We start from the raw sequence: 22,251 nt of genomic DNA, 5'->3' as shown, positions 1-22,251 counted from the left end.
AATATTTGTGGGGGGCTGCCTATCCTTTGGGGTTCTGCTCTGAGGCAAGATAGAATTCCATTTTCCATCTATAGGGGTATTTAGTCCTCCGGCTGTGTCGAGGTGTCTAGGATGTGTTAGGTACACCCCACGGCTAATACTAGTTGCGGTGTCAGTTTAGGATTGCGGTCAGTATAGATTCCACTGTTCCTGAGAAAGTCTCATGCGGCTCCAACGTCGCCGGATCATAACAGGAATCAGCACAAAGAATTGATATGCTGCGTAAAATACAACGCAGCGTTTCTGCGCGGTATTTTCCGCACCATGGGCACAGCGGATTTGGTTTTCCATAGGTTTACATGGAACTGTAAACCTGTTGGAAAACTGCTACAAATCCGCAGCAGCCAATCCGCTGCGGATCTGCAGCCAAATCCGCACCGTGTGCACACGTGGCGGATCCGCAGCGTTTCTGCAGCTGCGGGTCCGCAGCAGTTTCCCTTGAGTTTATAGTTCAATGTAAACCTATGGGAAACAAAAAACGCTGTGCACATGCTGCGGAAAAAACTGCGTGGAAACGCAGCGGTTTACATTCCGCAGCATGTCCCTTCTTTCTGCGGATTCCGCAGTGGTTTTACAACTGCTACAATAGAAAACCGCAGTTGTAAAACCGCAGTGAAATCCGCAGAAAAACCACGTTGAATCCGCGATAAGTCCGCAGCGGTTTTGCACTGCGGATTTATCAAATTCGCTGTGGAAAAATCCACAGAGGACCAGAATACCCTAACCCTAACCCTAGTTCTCAACCTAGTGGAAAAGAAAAAAAAATATATATTTTCTTTATTTTATTGTTGTCCCTACCTATGGGGGTGATAAAGGGGGGGGGGGTTAATTTACAATTTTTTTTATTTTGATCACTGTGATAGGTTTTCACAGTGATCAAAATGTACATGGAACGAATCTGCCGGCCGGCGCACCGCGTATGCGCCCGCCATTTTGGAAGATGGCGGCGCCCAGGGAGGAGACGGACGGACACTGGGAGGCTCGGTAAGTATGAGGGGGGAGCTCGGGGGGTGGATCGGAGCACAGGGGGGGTGGATCCGAGCAAGGAGGGAGTGGACAGGAGGACAGGGGAGCGGACAGGAGGACGGAGGGGACCGGACCACAGAACGGAGGACTGGGGAGGAGATCGGTGGCGGTGGGGGGGGGGGGGCAGATCAGGTTTTCCAGCCATGGCCGATGATATTGCAGCATCGGCCATGGCTGGATTGTAATATTTCACTTTTCACAGGTGAAATATTACAAATTGCTCTGATTAGCTGTTGCACTTTCAACAGCCAATCAGAGCGATCGTAGCCACGTGGGGGCAAAGCCACCCCCCCCTGGGCTAAAGTACCACTCCCCCTGTCCCTGCAGATCGGGTGAAATTGGAGTTAACCTTTTCACCCGATCTGCAGGGACGCGATCATTCTGTGACACAGCATATGCGTCACAGGTCGGATTGGCACCGACTTTCATGACGCATACGCTGTGTCACAGGTCGGGAAGGGGTTAAAATAAATCCTACACAGAGAGATATTGCCCTCCTGTCACCCTCGGAAATTCAGCCACAGACCTCTCTGGTGGTCGACAGCGGTTCTGGAAGTGATGACTGCACCATCTGGATGTCACAGAACAGATAAAACCTGTGATCAACTGCAGCGGTCAGGTGATTGTGAGTCTATGTGCACAAGTATTTTTGAGGGCTGCAGATTCTTCTGCAGCGGATTTCAGAAATCCGCAGGTAAAAGGCACTGCGTTTTACCGCGGATTTACCGTGGTTTTTTTTGCGTATTTTGTGCGGATTCCACCTGTGGTTTTACACCTGCAGATTCCTATAGTAGAGCAGGTGTAAACCGCTGCGGAAACCGCACAAAGAATTGACATGCTGCGGAATGTAACCCGCTGAATTTCCGTGCGTTTTTTTCCGCAGCATGTGCACAGCGGATTCCATTTTCCATAGGTTTACATTGTACTGTAAACGCATGGAAAGCTGCTGTGGACCCACACCGGCGGATCCACAACGTGTGCACATAGCCTTAGACGTTTCTCTGAAGGGGGGCCTGAGCCAGTCACCTGACAGTTGTGGACTTTAATTTTTCAAAAGAGTTAGGCTGGGTTCACATTGCGTTAACAGCAGCCGTTCAACACATACGGTAACGGGCTGCTGGTAACGCAAGTGCCGGTATGGCTGCCCGCTAGCGCAGATAGAGCATCTGCTAGCTCTCTCTGCGCTAGCGGTGACGGACCCGGAAACGCTGCAGCCCGTGTCTCAGGGTCCGTCACTCAATGACGGAACATCGCTAGCGTACGCCCATTGTGGGCATGCGCTAGCGATGCGTCCGACATTGCATTCAATGGCGGCGTTAACGGACTACGTTACACCGTGTTATGCCGCGGTGTAACGTAGTCCATTTAACGGACGCGCAGAACTCAATGTGAACCTAGCCTAAGGGGTGGTCTTAAAAAATAAAATTGAAAACCCCCTGTTACATTACTTAGTGATTCTTATTCGTGTCGGTGTTCCCCTCTGGTACCAAAAGTGATGTTGACCTGAGCATTATTTACATGACCGCTGCAGCCAATCACTGACCTCAGTCATTTGCTGTACATAATAGTACGACCACTGCAGCCTGTGATTAGTGGGGGTCAAATGGTGAAGGCCCCTGCAATCATTATTATTTATCTTACATCTGAATACAGATCTACATTACGTAGCAATTAAAGGGGTGTTCAGGGCTGTAGACATATTTCTTCACTCTATGTGACTTCAAACTACTGAATGCATGTAAAGAGTAAATGTAATGTAAATTGACTGTAAGTAAAGAGTAAACCAGATTTATTTATACTGATTTTACTATTGGGGGGGGCGCTGTTTTTCAGTTTGCCTCAGGCAGCATAGAGGTTAGGTTCACCCCTGATTGTGGACCCAGAACAATAATAAGTAATATCTGATGTGTTTAATGGCAGGAACTGAAGTTGTCTCCTATGTCGGCCATTGCAGCGGGGTATTCTGCATCGTTCATTTACAGCACAGTACAGGTAGGGGTTAATAAGCTCCACTTTTGCAGCTGGAAACCATGCTGGCCTCCTGAGATCTGGCGAGGGCTAGGGAATAAGGAATAGTGCCAACCTGTCTCTCTTCCTTGGCCGAGGGCATTCAGATCCAGGCTAGGGAAGCAAAGTTTCCGTAATTTGATGTGAGATCTTTGAGGCTTTATTTCTACAAGTTGTTCAATCAATTCTTCCATGAATTGGGTGATTGTTCCATCAGTTGTGTTCCTCTCCAGTGGTCCCGTCAGGGCTTACGTCCAAACCCCCTGCAAAACAGGATTTGGGCGTATGAGGCGACGAAGCCTCTGACTGTAATGATGCAGATGGAGTCACCATGTGCCTGGCATCATTTTCGGCCATATATATGCCTACTGGAGGCGGACAGGTAGACAAAATCTACGGCTTGGTGTCGGCCTCCAATATACGGCCCAAAATTATGCAAGACAGCGCGCACAGTGACTCCATCTGCATCAGTATAGCCAATGACCCAATCGGTGCATACGCACAAATCCCGGGTTCTGATATTATCCCTAATGGGACCACTGGACGCAGGGAAGAGCGCAATATCCCGGGCCGTTATAGGATTAGAAAATGATGGGAAACTGAGATATCGACATCCACGTATCCACCTGTAGATATAAGCCAGCAGAGCCTCCAGCCCGGTGCTGTGACCCTTACATTCCCGGTGCGTGCCGAGGTCCTCAGAGCCGGCGCCTCGCAGCGGGCTCCACTGTATAATTCCCAATTAATATATTGTTAAGCATAAAGTGGCAGCCCGGGGAACGTGGCTCCTCCGCTCTGTAACCGCATTGCCGTAGCCCAGCATCCCCGGCGTATTTTATATCTTTTACTCTTTTGACACTGGAGTGAGATTTTTCATATTGTTGCTAAATGGGAATCTGTCTGCTGCAGCACGGAAGGAAATGGTTTGTTAACTATTGAAATCAGTAAAGCATGGACAGCTCCCGCTGACGGTTTTGCCCGATTCATCTTGCACTGGATTCTGCGTTCCTTTATGTGGAGCGGCCGAATGACCTCGTTGTGTTGTGGAACTGCCGGTCGGTTAGGGCAGTAATCACAATTTTGAAGAACAAGACGAGCACTCTCGCTAACGGTGGTGCAGACTGTACATGGAGGGATACTCCAGACTGTAGTTATATAACAACAGTCGCACTCAAAGAAAGATTTTCAAAGATTTTGACTGAAAAAGCGTAATTTTCTTTATTACAAACACCAAAAATAAAGTATCACCGCAGTGTTTCAAGGTAGGTAACGTTTCGACCCGTAGGGTCTTTTTCAAACCTTGATGAAACAAAATAAAAAGTGCAAGGTATCACTAAATCTGTATATACAATATGTACAAAATGTATACAAAATTTATAACAAATAAACAAACAAAATTCCCTACAAATAAGAGGTACATGCTATGTCACTTTAAGCGAACTTTAAGACGAGGCGACATGCTAGGACAGGTGTATGGCTTCAGGTTAAACCTAGACCAATGGTCCAGGGCTGGGATAACATAAATAGTAAACAGAAAAGCGGAGGGCTGTAGGAGTGAGATACGTCCTGGCGACATTGATGTAGGGAAGCAGGAGTTCAAAGCAAATATATCAGGATATCTCATAGCACAGCAATGGATCAAGTACAGTATGATGTATAAATAAAGTAAAACAAAATGGTACAGTTACAGATGAGACTGAACTACCCTGGTGGTGGACTTTCTACAAGGCAAAAGACTAACCTTTAGACTGTGGGAGCAGAGTGGAGGGCAAAAGGTCCCTGGATAAGTGCAGGAGTCCCGTTTGGGGCTATGAAAAGAGAAAGAGGAGGAGGGGCCACTGCATTAAGATGGCAGCGTGGGAATACAGTAGGTAGTGCGGTCAAGAACAGGACAGCGGTACAGTATAGTTACCTATGGCAGCAGAGGTACTGGTGTCTGCAGTGGTGGTGTGTGGAGAGCTGAGGAGATCAGAGTCCTTAAAAGCCGGGCGACAGGAAGTGAAGATTGCGCAGATGCATGGAGTGTGCGGCAAGGACGAGGTGTGGACCGCATAGAGCCAGGCGGCGCAAGCGCGGTGTGAACGGCATTGAAGAGCCGAGAAAAGCGCCTTAGGCAGTGAGCAGGGTGGGAGCGCCGAGAGCCGTGCCGCGCATGCGCACTAAGGGGAAGGCTGCGTTGCAGGGGTAGAAGTGGAGAGAGCAGGGAAAGTAATCTGCATTAGAGCAGGAGGCATAGAGGAGACTAAAGAAGAGCCCTACTATTGAAGTGTGGGCTGGAGTATGTGTGAAATACTTGTTTGGGTGGGGGAAAGAACGAAATGGGGGCCCGGAGGGGGCTCATATTTTATGACATGGTATGTGGGCAAAATGAGGGGCAAAAATGCTGGAGGGTAACATTGTGCATAAAAATAAAAGGATTATATCATGAAAAAAATTGGCCACGGCAAAAAGATGGTGAGAACATCAGTATAAAATAAAAATTGGAAATAAAGACAAAATAATAAAAATAAAAATAATAATAATAATAAATGCTAAAGGCCACAAAAAAAAAACAAAAAAACAAAAAAAAACAGTACAAGTAGAATGGAATGATGGGTAGAATGTGAAGATTGAACGAAAAATTTGTAGAAAAATAGTAAAATCAATAATGAAAGAAAAGCAAAAATTTTATGAAATAAATGAAAAAAATTTTTTGTTGAAATGAAATAGCTGAAAAATTGAAAAAAAGAAAAAAAGAAAAAAGAATATAAAAAAAAAAATAAATAAAAAAATAAATGAAAAAATAATAAAATAAAAAAATAATAAAATAAAATAAAAAAAGAAAGAAAAAAAAAAAAATAAAAAAAAAAACAAAAAAAAAAAAAATAAATAAAAAAAAAACATAATAATAAAGAAAATGAAAAAAATGATGAAAATAATGAAAAAATGAATTATATACTTGCACAATGTACCATACTCACCCCCCGGGCAGGCAAAGGGCTAGTGTGTCTGAAAGAATAAAGTATTAGTTAGTAGGATAAAGGATACAAATCCACCACCTAAATGGGTAGAAAACAAGAGTTATAAGCATAACAGAATTCTTTTACACACAAGATAGACATATGTTTACTTGAATGTGAGATCCAGTTCTCTGTTGAGGCCTCTTGGGGCCAATGTTTGCAGGGTATAGATCCAATAGGCCTCTCTCTCCTTCAATAGTTTGATGTGATTTCCGCCTCTTCGGGGCCTCTCGACCTGTTCAATCACTTGCACTCTCAGTTGCGATACACTGTGGTTCGCACTGATGAAGTGGTGTGGGACTGGTAACCAAGTCTTCTTGCAGCGTATGGTGGATTTGTGACTAGAGACTCTGTCACGTAAATGCTGGGTGGTTTCTCCCACATAGAGTAAGCCGCACGGGCATTTCAGGAGGTATACTACAAAGTTGGTATCGCATGTGTAGAAGCCTTTAATGTTGTAATGTTTTCCCGAATGGGGGTGAGTGATTCTGTCACCCTTGATGATGTTGGAACAACATGCGCAGCTGAGGCACGGGAATGTGCCCCTGCGTTCTGTGCCGAGGAAGGTCTGTTTAGGGACCCTGGAGAAACTCCCAATGTCTGCTCTGACTAGGCTATCTCTGATATTCTGCGGGCGTCGTTTGCACATAAGGGCAGGAGTCTTGAAGGCCTCAATATTGGGGTAGGATTTGGTTAGGATGGACCAATGTTTATGAATGGTAGTATAGATCGCGGGCATTACCGGATGGTGAGTATGGACGAACGTAACCCTTTCTCTAGCGGGGGTAGTAGGTGTTTGTAGGTGAGATTCCAGGGCCCTGGCTCTCTCCTTAGCAAGGAGTTCCTGAGGATATCGTCTGTCTTTAAATTTATTGGCCATCTCGTCAAGGCGAGTAGGAACAAGGTTCCTGTCCGATACGATCCTTTTGATGCGTGCGAACTGGGAGCGGGGTAAACTATCTTTAGTTGAAGCAGGATGACAGCTGGTATAGTGGAGTAGATTATTGGTATCAGTGGGTTTTGTGAAGATGTCAGTAGAGAGGGTACCCGTGTCATTCTTAATCACCAGGGTGTCTAAGAACGAGATTTGTGTCGTATGCCAATTCAGTGTGAATTGTAATTCTGGTCTGACGGAGTTGAGGACCTCGGTGAAAGAGACCAGGTCCTCCGGGGACCCTATCCATAGGCAAAAAATGTCATCAATAAAGCGTAGCCAGCACTTGCTGAACTGTTGGAAACGAGTATTGGTGTAAACGTGGGAGCGTTCAAAATTGTCCATATAAATATTAGCATAGGCGGGCGCCATGTTTGCGCCCATAGCGGTCCCGCGTATCTGCCGGTAAAATTGATCCCCAAACAGGAAGTAGTTCTCCCGCAGTACAGTAGACAGGAGATCAAGGCACAGTTGGGTGGAGTTATTGCTGAGGTGTGATGACCGAAGAAGCTCAGTAACTGCATTGATACCTAAATCGTGTTCTATTGAGGTATATAGACTCTTCACATCGAAGGTTGCCAAAATACAGTCAGAGGGGATGTTAGTAATCTGACTGATGGAGTGGAGGAAATGGCCTGTGTCCAAGATGAATGATTGGGTTTTTTTGGTTAGGGGTGTCAGTATTTTCTCCAAAAATACAGAAAGTGGGGCTAAAATGGAGTCAGTGGAAGCCACAATTGGACGGCCTGGAGGGTTAGTTAGGGATTTGTGGACTTTAGGCAGGGTGTAGAAGACTGGGGTGACTGGGTTCTGGTTAACTAAAAAGGTGGCAGTTTTGGAATCAATGGTGTTCAAGGCTATGTATTTTGAGAGAATCTGTTGTATTTTAGATTTTATAGTAAGCACCGGGTCTTGGGGGATGGGTAAGTATGTGGTGGTGTCGGACAGTTGGCGGCGAATTTCATTGGTGTAATCAATGTGGTTCTGGATAACAATAGCACCACCTTTGTCAGCAGGTTTTATGACTATATGCTTATTATCTTTGAGGGATTTAATGGCCTGTTTCTCAATGGGTGAGATATTGTTGCTTGTAGGTAGGCGGCCCTTTTGGTGTTGGTCTAGAACCTTATTGATATCTCTCTGGACTAAGTCAATAAAGGCTTCTGTGGCATTAAATGAGCGGGGTGGACAAAAATTGCTTGGGTTTCGTAGACCCAGTTCCGTGATGGATAGATCGGGGACAAGAGTCCCTGTGAGTGGAGGGGCTCCATTCCCTCTGGTCTCTTGTTCCTGTCCAAAGTATGTTTTTAAACGAATGTTTCTATAGAAGTGTTCTAGGTCTTGGGATAACTGAAATTTATCCCATGGAGGGGTGGGGCAGAAGGACAGCCCTCGTTGCAGGACAGCTAGTTCAGTCGGGCTGAGTGTGTATGCAGAGATGTTGAGAATGGAGGGACTCCGACGATTATATTCAAGACCGGGTGTATAGATGGAAAGAATCAACCAATACGGGCTCCTGGCGACGAAACTACAACTACAATCCAAGATTCACCGGTTCACACAGTACGGACAGCGACAGTTCAACAGGCACTTTCCCTCAGAACCGTTTTTTTCAGAAGCGACCCCCCACAAGAGCTCGTGGCCGACAGACAGGAGGAGACGCACAAGGAGGTCCACCCGTAAACATCGCAGATCGGATGACGACCAGATCACAGGTAATCCCTCTACCTCCATTCTCAACATCTCTGCATACACACTCAGCCCGACTGAACTAGCTGTCCTGCAACGAGGGCTGTCCTTCTGCCCCACCCCTCCATGGGATAAATTTCAGTTATCCCAAGACCTAGAACACTTCTATAGAAACATTCGTTTAAAAACATACTTTGGACAGGAACAAGAGACCAGAGGGAATGGAGCCCCTCCACTCACAGGGACTCTTGTCCCCGATCTATCCATCACGGAACTGGGTCTACGAAACCCAAGCAATTTTTGTCCACCCCGCTCATTTAATGCCACAGAAGCCTTTATTGACTTAGTCCAGAGAGATATCAATAAGGTTCTAGACCAACACCAAAAGGGCCGCCTACCTACAAGCAACAATATCTCACCCATTGAGAAACAGGCCATTAAATCCCTCAAAGATAATAAGCATATAGTCATAAAACCTGCTGACAAAGGTGGTGCTATTGTTATCCAGAACCACATTGATTACACCAATGAAATTCGCCGCCAACTGTCCGACACCACCACATACTTACCCATCCCCCAAGACCCGGTGCTTACTATAAAATCTAAAATACAACAGATTCTCTCAAAATACATAGCCTTGAACACCATTGATTCCAAAACTGCCACCTTTTTAGTTAACCAGAACCCAGTCACCCCAGTCTTCTACACCCTGCCTAAAGTCCACAAATCCCTAACTAACCCTCCAGGCCGTCCAATTGTGGCTTCCACTGACTCCATTTTAGCCCCACTTTCTGTATTTTTGGAGAAAATACTGACACCCCTAACCAAAAAAACCCAATCATTCATCTTGGACACAGGCCATTTCCTCCACTCCATCAGTCAGATTACTAACATCCCCTCTGACTGTATTTTGGCAACCTTCGATGTGAAGAGTCTATATACCTCAATAGAACACGATTTAGGTATCAATGCAGTTACTGAGCTTCTTCGGTCATCACACCTCAGCAATAACTCCACCCAACTGTGCCTTGATCTCCTGTCTACTGTACTGCGGGAGAACTACTTCCTGTTTGGGGATCAATTTTACCGGCAGATACGCGGGACCGCTATGGGCGCAAACATGGCGCCCGCCTATGCTAATATTTATATGGACAATTTTGAACGCTCCCACGTTTACACCAATACTCGTTTCCAACAGTTCAGCAAGTGCTGGCTACGCTTTATTGATGACATTTTTTGCCTATGGATAGGGTCCCCGGAGGACCTGGTCTCTTTCACCGAGGTCCTCAACTCCGTCAGACCAGAATTACAATTCACACTGAATTGGCATACGACACAAATCTCGTTCTTAGACACCCTGGTGATTAAGAATGACACGGGTACCCTCTCTACTGACATCTTCACAAAACCCACTGATACCAATAATCTACTCCACTATACCAGCTGTCATCCTGCTTCAACTAAAGATAGTTTACCCCGCTCCCAGTTCGCACGCATCAAAAGGATCGTATCGGACAGGAACCTTGTTCCTACTCGCCTTGACGAGATGGCCAATAAATTTAAAGACAGACGATATCCTCAGGAACTCCTTGCTAAGGAGAGAGCCAGGGCCCTGGAATCTCACCTACAAACACCTACTACCCCCGCTAGAGAAAGGGTTACGTTCGTCCATACTCACCATCCGGTAATGCCCGCGATCTATACTACCATTCATAAACATTGGTCCATCCTAACCAAATCCTACCCCAATATTGAGGCCTTCAAGACTCCTGCCCTTATGTGCAAACGACGCCCGCAGAATATCAGAGATAGCCTAGTCAGAGCAGACATTGGGAGTTTCTCCAGGGTCCCTAAACAGACCTTCCTCGGCACAGAACGCAGGGGCACATTCCCGTGCCTCAGCTGCGCATGTTGTTCCAACATCATCAAGGGTGACAGAATCACTCACCCCCATTCGGGAAAACATTACAACATTAAAGGCTTCTACACATGCGATACCAACTTTGTAGTATACCTCCTGAAATGCCCGTGCGGCTTACTCTATGTGGGAGAAACCACCCAGCATTTACGTGACAGAGTCTCTAGTCACAAATCCACCATACGCTGCAAGAAGACTTGGTTACCAGTCCCACACCACTTCATCAGTGCGAACCACAGTGTATCGCAACTGAGAGTGCAAGTGATTGAACAGGTCGAGAGGCCCCGAAGAGGCGGAAATCACATCAAACTATTGAAGGAGAGAGAGGCCTATTGGATCTATACCCTGCAAACATTGGCCCCAAGAGGCCTCAACAGAGAACTGGATCTCACATTCAAGTAAACATATGTCTATCTTGTGTGTAAAAGAATTCTGTTATGCTTATAACTCTTGTTTTCTACCCATTTAGGTGGTGGATTTGTATCCTTTATCCTACTAACTAATACTTTATTCTTTCAGACACACTAGCCCTTTGCCTGCCCGGGGGGTGAGTATGGTACATTGTGCAAGTATATAATTCATTTTTTCATTATTTTCATCATTTTTTTCATTTTCTTTATTATTATGTTTTTTTTTTATTTTTTTTTTTTTTTATTTATTTTTTTTTCTTTCTTTTTTTATTTTATTTTATTATTTTTTTATTTTATTATTTTTTCATTTATTTTTTTATTTATTTTTTTATATTTTTTTTTTATATTCTTTTTTCTTTTTTTCTTTTTTTCAATTTTTCAGCTATTTCATTTCAACAAAAAATTTTTTTCATTTATTTCATAAAATTTTTGCTTTTCTTTCATTATTGATTTTACTATTTTTCTACAAATTTTTCGTTCAATCTTCACATTCTACCCATCATTCCATTCTACTTGTACTGTTTTTTTTTGTTTTTTTGTTTTTTTTTGTGGCCTTTAGCATTTATTATTATTATTATTTTTATTTTTATTATTTTGTCTTTATTTCCAATTTTTATTTTATACTGATGTTCTCACCATCTTTTTGCCGTGGCCAATTTTTTTCATGATATAATCCTTTTATTTTTATGCACAATGTTACCCTCCAGCATTTTTGCCCCTCATTTTGCCCACATACCATGTCATAAAATATGAGCCCCCTCCGGGCCCCCATTTCGTTCTTTCCCCCACCCAAACAAGTATTTCACACATACTCCAGCCCACACTTCAATAGTAGGGCTCTTCTTTAGTCTCCTCTATGCCTCCTGCTCTAATGCAGATTACTTTCCCTGCTCTCTCCACTTCTACCCCTGCAACGCAGCCTTCCCCTTAGTGCGCATGCGCGGCACGGCTCTCGGCGCTCCCACCCTGCTCACTGCCTAAGGCGCTTTTCTCGGCTCTTCAATGCCGTTCACACCGCGCTTGCGCCGCCTGGCTCTATGCGGTCCACACCTCGTCCTTGCCGCACACTCCATGCATCTGCGCAATCTTCACTTCCTGTCGCCCGGCTTTTAAGGACTCTGATCTCCTCAGCTCTCCACACACCACCACCGCAGACACCAGTACCTCTGCTGCCATAGGTAACTATACTGTACCGCTGTCCTGTTCTTGACCGCACTACCTACTGTATTTCCACGCTGCCATCTTAATGCAGTGGCCCCTCCTCCTCTTTCTCTTTTCATAGCCCCAAACGGGACTCCTGCACTTATCCAGGGACCTTTTGCCCTCCACTCTGCTCCCACAGTCTAAAGGTTAGTCTTTTGCCTTGTAGAAAGTCCACCACCAGGGTAGTTCAGTCTCATCTGTAACTGTACCATTTTGTTTTACTTTATTTATACATCATACTGTACTTGATCCATTGCTGTGCTATGAGATATCCTGATATATTTGCTTTGAACTCCTGCTTCCCTACATCAATGTCGCCAGGACGTATCTCACTCCTACAGCCCTCCGCTTTTCTGTTTACTATTTATGTTATCCCAGCCCTGGACCATTGGTCTAGGTTTAACCTGAAGCCATACACCTGTCCTAGCATGTCGCCTCGTCTTAAAGTTCGCTTAAAGTGACATAGCATGTACCTCTTATTTGTAGGGAATTTTGTTTGTTTATTTGTTATAAATTTTGTATACATTTTGTACATATTGTATATACAGATTTAGTGATACCTTGCACTTTTTATTTTGTTTCATCAAGGTTTGAAAAAGACCCTACGGGTCGAAACGTTACCTACCTTGAAACACTGCGGTGATACTTTATTTTTGGTGTTTGTAATAAAGAAAATTACGCTTTTTCAGTCAAAATCTTTGAAAATCTTTCTTTGAGTGCGACTGTTGTTATATAACTAAAGGGCAGTAATCACGACGAGCAGCAGGTTTTGGGGGCAGATAAACAAAGCTGCTTCCATGAGGTTAGGTATTGCCATGTGTCTGAGAGAACAAAAATAAAGCCATTTGGCTTAGATTTGGTAATGAAGAATGAAGAAAAGTGTCAATAGTTTATATTAATTAACAAAATGCAAAGTGAATGAAGGAAAGAGGAATCTAAATCCCATCATTATTTGATGACCGCCCGTTGTCGCCATCAGTTCTTCTAGATACACTTCAACAGTTGTTGAAGGAAGTCAGCAGGAGGTTGTTAGAAATATTATGGAGAACTAACCCCAGATCTTCTGTGGATGTCACTTGTGCAGATCCTTCTGTCTCTTCCTGTAGTCCCAGATGCTGAGATCTGTGGAGGCCACATCAATTCCGGGACTCCATGTTCTGCTTTATGCTGAAGATATTTCCTAATGACATTGGCTGGATGTTTGGGGTCGTTGTCAGGCTTTAGAATAAAATTGGAGCCAATCGGACGCCTCCCTGATGGTATTACATGATGGAGAAGTATCTGCCTGTATCTCTCAAAATTGAAGACACCACTTATCCTGACCAAAATCCCCAACTTCATCTGCTGAAATGCAGCCGCAAACTTGCACAAGACCTCCCGCATGCTTCACTGCTGCTACTGACCCTCATTATTGTACCGCTCTCCAGCTCTTTGGCAATCAATCTGCCTTCTGTAACAGCAATTGTTTCACCACGAGAGGTGGTGAGTTCTCCTTCAATGGAAGTCTTCAAACAGACAGGCTGGACAGACACCTGTCTGAGATGGTTTAATGAATCAAGCATTGAGCAGGGGGTTGGACCAGATGACTCTGGAGAGGTTCCTTCTGACTAACATTCTATGATTTTGAGTCTTCAGTCCATATCACCTGCGGCCATTTTAATGCACCCCAGTTTCTATGTTTTTGTGCATAGTTTAGTCACCCGGCCTTGTTTCCATGTAGAGGGTATAGTGTTTGGCCACAATTCTGGACAGATGTTTCCAAAGAGTAGATGGGTGTAGAAGGATCCCCCAGTTTCTGTCAGTTCTCAGCTGATGGCACTGCTGGACATATTCTGATTTCAAAGGAAAGTAGCATGATGGGTCCTTCAGCTGCTGCAGTAACTTTCCATGATCTTCATCGCTGCCCATTTCTTGGCATCCTCAATCCTGAGAAATACAGCCAGATACTTCTCCATCATGTAATACCATCAGGGAGGCGTCTGATTGCCTCCAAATGTATTCTAAAGCCGGAGGACAACCTCGAACACACAGCCGATGTCATTAAGAGGAACGGGGGATCCAGGAAGTGATGATCCGGCCCCCGCAGAGCCCTGACCTCATCCTCATCCAGTCTGTCTGGGATTATGTGAAAAGATAGGATTTGCACAAGTGACATCCACAGATCTATGGTTATTTCTCCAAGATGTTTGGAGCAACCTCCCTGACAAGTTCTTTTGCAAAATGTGTGTAAGGGTACCGTCACACAGTGCCATTTTCATTGCTACGACGGCACGATTCGTGACGTTGCAGCGTCGTATGATTATCGCTCCAGCGTCGTAGACTGCGGTCACACGTTGCAATACACGGCGCTGGAGCGATAATTTCATGACGTATATGCGATGTAGAAGCCGTTGGTTACTGTGCGCACATCGTATACAACCTGTGTCACACGATGCAATCATGCCGCCACAGCGGGACACTAGACGACGAAAGAAAGTTTCAAACGATCTGCTACGACGTACGATTCTCAGCGGGGTTCCGGATCGCAGTAGCGTGTCAGACACAACGATATCGTAACGATATCGCTAGAACGTCACGAATCGTGCCGTCGTAGCGATGAAAATGGCACTGTGTGACGGTACCCTAAGTACTTAGAGGAAATGATGCTTTGATGGACTCCTGAAGATGAAGGGCGATCGCAAACTATTGACGTGATTTAGATTTCCCTTTTGCTCATTCACTTTAACATTTTGTTAATTGATAAAAATAAACTAACACTTTTTTTTAAGCAATCTTATTTTGCAGATTTTTTTACTCACATCCTAAAACTTTTACACACCACTCTATATGTCTTTGATCAGCTTTCTGTATGCTTTATATATTTTCCCCAGTACAGCATCAATTATACTGTAAACTATCACAAACTTTTTAAGTGTTAGGCCAACAAGAATCTAAAATTCTATTTTACAGCAGGTTGTAAAATGAGATGCTTTTCTAAGATATACTGACATCTAATGGCCAATATGGTAACTACAATTAATAATCTATTTTATGTCAATACTAGCTGTACTACCCGGCTTCACCCGGGGTAATAACTGCTGTTAGCAAAATAGAATGTGTTAACAAAAATTTATTCTGCACAAAAAAACCACAAAACAAATAGATAGAAGTGTAATTATTAAAAGGCAAAAACTAAGCTAATAGAAGCATTTTACAACATATATTTCAACACCAGAGATATTCCATACAGATTTAACTAAATTGGCCAAGTAATGTGAAGTAATCTTCTACTACTTATTCGAGAGCCTTTTGATAAACGACATTCTTAGTTTTTCCTTCAGGTGCAAAGACAAACAGATTTTTGGCTGTTCCAACTCTTGAACAGGCCACATAAAGTTGACCATGAGAAAAGCATGGAGATTGTAAATCTAAGCTAGCTGAAGAGCCCGGCGTTGCCTGGGCATAGTAAATATCCGTGGTTAGTTATAGCACCTCACTTCTCTTATTTTCCCATCACGCCTCTCATTTTTCCCATCACATCTTTCATTTTCCCCATCACATCTTTCATTTTCCCCCTCACATCTCTCATTTTCCCCCTCACTCCTCTTATTTTCCCGCTCACTCCTCTCATTCCCCCCTAACACTTGTCATTTCGACCTCACATCTGTCATTTTCCGATCACTCCACTATTTTCCCTCACTCCTCTCATTTTGCACTCACACCTTTTCATTTTCACCTCATACCTCTCATTTTCACCTCATTATATACATGTTTGTCATCTTCCTTATATATAGTATACACCTGTATGTCATCTCCTGTATATAGTATATACCTGTATGTCATCTCCCCTGTATATAGTATATACCTGCTGTGTGTCATCTCCCCTGTATATAGTATATACCTGTATGTAATCTCCTCCTGTATATACCTGTGTGTAATCTCACCTATATATAGTATATATCTGTGTCATCTCCTGTATATAGTATATACCTGTATGTCATCTCCTCCTATACATAGCATATACCTGTTTGTCATCTCCTCCTATACATAGCATATACCTGTATGTCATCTCCTCATGTATATACTATATACCTGTAGGTAATCTGCTCCTGTATATAGTATATACCTGTGTGTCATCTCCTTCTGTATATAGTATATACCTGTATGTCATCTCCTGCTGTATGTAGTATGTACCTGTATGTCATCCCCTCCTCTATATAGTATATACCTGTGTGTCATCTCTCCTGTATATAGTATATATCTGTGTCATCTCTCCTGTATATAGTATATATCTGTGTGTCATCTCCTCCTGCATATAGTATATACCTGTGTGTCATCTCCCCTGTAAATAGTATATACCTGTGTGTCATCTCCTCCTGTATATAGTATATATCTGTATGTCATCTCCTCCTGTATTAGACCTCGTTCACACGTTATTTGGTCAGTATTTTTACCTCAGTATTTGTAAGCTAAATTGGCAGCCTGATAAATCCCCAGCCAACAGTAAGCCCACCCCCTGGCAGTATATATTAGCTCACACATACACATAATAGACTGGTCATGTGACTGACAGCTGCCGGATTCCTATATGGTACATTTGTTGCTCTTGTAGTTTGTCAGCTTATTAATCAGATTTTTATTTTTGAAGGATAATACCAGACTTGTGTGTGTTTTAGGGCGAGTTTCGTGTGTCAAGTTGTGTGTGTTGAGTTGCCTGTGGCGACATGCATGTAGCGACTTTTGTGAGATGAGTTTTGTGTGGCGACATGCGTGTAGCAACTTTTTGTGTGTCGAGTTGCATGTGACAGGTTAGTGTAGCAAGTTGTGTGCAGCAAGTTTTGCGCATGGCGAGTTTTGCGCGTGGCGAGTTTTATGTGTGGTGCCTTTTGAGTATGTGCAAGTTTTGTGTGAGGCAACTTTTGCATGTGTTGCAACTTTTGTGCATGTGGCAATTTTTCAGCGTGTGCAAGTTTTGCGTGTGGCGAGTTTTCCATGAGGTGAATTTTGCACGTGTGGAGAGTTTTGCATGTGGAGAGTTTTGCGCGTGGCGAGTTTTGAGCTGCGACTTTTGTTTCGACTTTTATGTGGCGAGGTTGGTGTATGTGTGGTGAAATGTGCGCTGAGGGTGGTATATGTGTTCGAGCACGTGGTAGTGTGTGGCGCATTTTGTGTGTGTGTTCATATCCCCATGGTGGTGTGGTGATTATCCCATGTCGGGGCCCCACCTTAGCTACTGTACAGTATATCCTCTTTGGCGCCATCGCTCTCATTCTTTAAGTCCCCCTTGTTCACATCTGGCAGCTGTTAATTTGCCTCCAACACTTTTCCTTTCATTTTTTCCCCATTATGTAGATAGGGGCAAAATTGTTTGGTGAATTGGAAAGCGCGGGGTTAAAATTTCACCTCACAACATAGCTTTGACGCTCTCGGGGTCCAGACGTGTGACTGTGTAAAATTTTGTGCCTGTAGCTGCGACGCCTCCAACACTTTTCCTTTCACTTTTTCCCCATTATGTAGATAGGGGCAAAATTGTTTGGTGAATTGGAGAGCGCGGGGTTAAAATTTCACCTCACAACATAGCCTATGACGCTCTCGGGGTCCAGACGTGTGACTGTGCAAAATTTTATGGCTGTAGCTGCGATGGTTCAGATGCCAATCCCGGACATACATACATACATACATACACACATACATACACACATTCAGCTTTATATATTAGATGTCTGTAGTACGGATTATTATATCAGAATAATTTCTATTTTCTTTTTTTACTGAAAAACGCGGACCTAGCTCATCTACGGATTGCATGGTTGGCCATAAATGTAACTGGCCACTTTATCAATGTACATATTCTTACCAATACATGGGAGACGCATGGCTAAAACCGGCTTCTCCAGCTGATACTTAGGACCTGAATAAGCCAGACCTTCTGTGATCGGCTGATTACAGTTCCATCTTCTACGGCACAAGAGTCTTCGTGAGACAACCTCTAATCTACTAGCTAACTCCATACTTGTAAATTGGCTTCTGATCAGGGGTCTGGAGTATCGAACTTGTATATTTTGCTGAAAGGAGCCTTGGTAAGTCATGAAGAACAACAGCAGCGTAATAGAAGGACGGCTTGAGTCTGCCAGAACCGGAACCTACCATAAAGATTGACTCATTTCTCTGACTCGAAATATCCCCGAGCTGGGGAACCTTCCTCTACGGCATTCATATGTTCCTACAGGGCATATTATAGGGGTATACTAAAATGTAGAGGTTATCCCCTATACACGGGATAGAGGCTAACTTCCCGATCGCTGGGGTCTGACCTCTGTGATCGCCACTAATCCCAAGAACCGGAAGTTCTGAAGAGACCAGAATGGCACGATGGTTGATCATACGCACTACCGCTCTATTCATTCTTCTTTAAGTACCAAGGAACAGCTGAGAGAAGAGCTCCGTCATCTACGGAGGTCCCCAAAAAAATAATGAAGCAGCAGGGGGCATGATCGATCACTTCTCTAGTCACAAGGGGCTCTCTGGATCGGTGGGAGTCACACGGGGCTTTCTGCATTGGTGGGAGTCCCAGTGGTCAGACCCCCAATAGTTTGGGAAGTTATCCACTACCGCATATATAGAGGACAACTTCCGAGAATACTTGGAATTACCCTTTATTTGAGCATACTCTATTAACAGTGGTTGCCATCATGAGACCACTTTCAATAAAAAAGGCACAGCGCCAAATAAAAGACCCATGACCCTAGATCGAAGCAATTTACTAATTACCTTCTAAATATAAGCCTGTTATAGATGCGCAAGGGGAATGTGTGATGACCGATGATCTCATAGCACAAAATGACTGTTCAAACCAAGCATCGGCTCTCTGTGTACCCTTGGTGTGGCCGACCAGCTCAGTGCACCTTCCTCCTTATGGATCTCCATCCTTTTCTTCCTTGATTGACAACTCTGGCCCAACAAGAGCCAGAAAAAAAAAGTGGAGATAGATGGAAAACAAGTAGGTGGGAAGGTGCACTAAAATGTTTGGAAGCGTCAAAAGGAGCAACTAGCTGCTTGGATTGAAAAGTCATTTTTTACTGACAGCCTCCAACCCCTAAAATAAAAATAATTACGTAAAAAAAAAAATAGGCAAAATATATTAAAAATAGGTAAAAAATAAGAATAAAATAAAAAAATAAAATAGGTAAAAAAATAATAAATTATCCTATATAAAATCATAGATGACTAAAATATTTTAGATAATTTCCACTTGGGCGCGTTGACGAAGCCACAGCTCAGTGGCGACACCCGTTGGGTGCCTCTGTCCGCACCTCTTTTTCCCACAGGGTACACATGCCTTTTTGACCTGGCCTGACCCTGCCTTGCACAGGCACCTGAGGGACATGACAGTTATTGGTTTATCTCTATTTTCGGCGGTTGGTTCTATGCAAGGTGGACATGGGTCAGTATACTCACCTCTGTAATAGTCTCTATTAACCTGCATGTCTGTCCTTCACGGCCTACATGGGCAATTACTTGTGCGGTATGTTATCACGTCTCTCGTGTTATTGACGGTATTTTTTCCATACGGTGCTTATTAAGATTATCTTATGGGACTGGCCAGGTTGTAATTACATTTTTGCGCCATTCAGGTGTTATTGAACTATTTGACATGTGAATTACACTCTGTTGTGGGAGGTGCGGTCTTTTGCCTTATTACAGGCTCTGTGTAAATATGGGGGTATTGCATATCCCTCTGTTGTTTTAAATGTTTTTAGTGTGTTTTGTCTCCTGCATATATGTTTAATAAAGCTGTGCTATTTATTCATTTATGTAAGTGGTGACTCCCGTTTATAAGGCCTACCTTTTTCTCTTAGTACATATGTGGCACTTTTTCAGGCCTTGGTTTGAGTCCCAGTGACCGTGGTGCCCCCATTTTTCTCTGTTTGTTTTATACATCAGATTCATTATAAGTCAAAGAGGTCATCAGGACCGGCCATAGTCATCATGAATTAGTGGAAACCATGATGGTAATGTGAACAGTGCCTAAGATCCTTTGCTAGCTTTGTCGGTTGTGAAGCGGTTTACTTAGTAAAAATCTGCTGACAGACTCCCATTAAGAAATCTGAGAGCACCATGATTTAAGGACACAGATCCTGATTCCAGTGATGTGTCACTTACTAGGCTCTGTTTCTGTACAATCAGTGTTTTATCAGCAGGAGATTATCACTTCAGGACTACAGCTCACATGCCTCCTGGTCCAACCACACCACTAGCACTGAGTGGCAGCTTTGTCAATGCACAGTGTACACAGAAAGCAGCCAATCAGTGATGTGGGAGGGGTTATAGAGGGCTCAGCAGCAGAGTAAACAGTGATTTACTGGGTGTCGCAGTTGTGATACATTGCTGGAATCAGGATCTCTGTCACTACCTCGTGCTGCTGTCAGATTACATAACAAAAACCCTCTGACAGATTGCCTTTAAAGGTAAATGAGCAAAAATGAAAGTTGTATGATTCATTAAAGGGAACCTGTCAGCAGGATTGCGCACAGTAACCTACAGACAGTGTCAGGTCGGTGCCGTTATACTGATTACAATGATACGTGGGTGATGAAATCCGTCTTGTGGTTGTTGTTTAATCTTTATTTTCAGTTTTGAGTCAATGATATGCTTGTGGTCCGGGGCGGCCAGTGGGGGTCTTCATGTGGTGCTCTTCAAGGGATTGAATGTGGCCGAACCATCTATTGGGGGGAGACCTTCATACTCGGCTGACTTCTCTTGCAAGTAATGTGCATTTGAGTCTTAAAAGGAGTTGTCCGGTGAAAACTATTTTTCACTTATCCACATGATAGGCGATCGTTATTGATCGATGCGGGGGAACTATCATTCCTACCACAAAATGGAACAACTGGAAGGATGACCGACTGCAGCTCCACTCATGCTCTATGGATGTGACGAAAACCATTGAGTGCAGAACTCGGCAGCCCCGTAGGGAATCATTGGAGGAGCAGTCGAGAAGCATCATAGTCCATTCTACCGGGGATGAAAGTGGCTGTTCTGCCAGTCTGATTCAGACCGCCACTAGCCAACTAGTTAGCATCTATTAATCCCATAATCCGAAAAAAGAAAAAAGATTTAATGTAGGCAAGGCATTAGCACTTTGATTATAGATGCTCAATTGATTTACCTATTTAAGGTATGAAGTGACACATTAGCGAACAGTGATAAAAAGAAAGCTTTATTAACATATAGTTTTAAAAATTAACATTTTTTAATAAAAAGACAGGATGATGTAAACAATGGACCTCCAAAAAACAAACGGGGTGACCCAAAATTCCCAGTTGTAATATATAGTTACAGGTTAGATATACGTATGACGTATTGATATGCTGTAATCAGTAACCCTATAGAGAAAAAAGAGCTGTGTATGGGGATGGACGAAAAAAAACGTCTCTTTAAAAATACCACATAGCGGTCTAGCAATTTGAATCAAGGGTATACCTGAATAATAAGCAGATGGTAATGAATACGTATAGTGAATACGTATACTCAACAATGCCCACACATCAGGAAAAGAGTAAATATGGCTCTGATGATGATAATACATTTTAGGTAATATGAAGAATGGTATTCACTAATAGCATTTATTGCTGTGCATTGGAAGAACATGATGATAGAGCCATGAAGGAAATTGGCCACTAGATGGCAGTGTAACAGGAAAGATACTTTCCTAAGTAAGGCAGCCTCAAAAAAGACAGAGAAGAGAATGAATGAATCCAGGGCCAAAGTTGGTGTTTTACCTGATGGTAGATGGAAGTGGGTAAAGATGAGCTGGGAAGACAGGTCACCTCCTGTGCCCGACGAGCGCCGTTTCGCCTTTCGGCTTCTTCCAAACCAGGAGGGGCAATGAATATTCAGGTATACCCTTGATTCAAATTGCTAGACCGCTATGTGGTATTTTTAAAGAGACGTTTTTTTCGTCCATCCACATACACTGCTCTTTTTTCTCTATAGGGTTACTGATTACAGCATATCAATACGTCATACGTATATCTAACCTGTAAC

Source organism: Ranitomeya variabilis, chromosome 6 (assembly GCF_051348905.1).
Source record: "Ranitomeya variabilis isolate aRanVar5 chromosome 6, aRanVar5.hap1, whole genome shotgun sequence".
Taxonomy (NCBI): domain Eukaryota; kingdom Metazoa; phylum Chordata; class Amphibia; order Anura; family Dendrobatidae; genus Ranitomeya; species Ranitomeya variabilis.
This window is presented reverse-complemented; position numbering follows the sequence as displayed.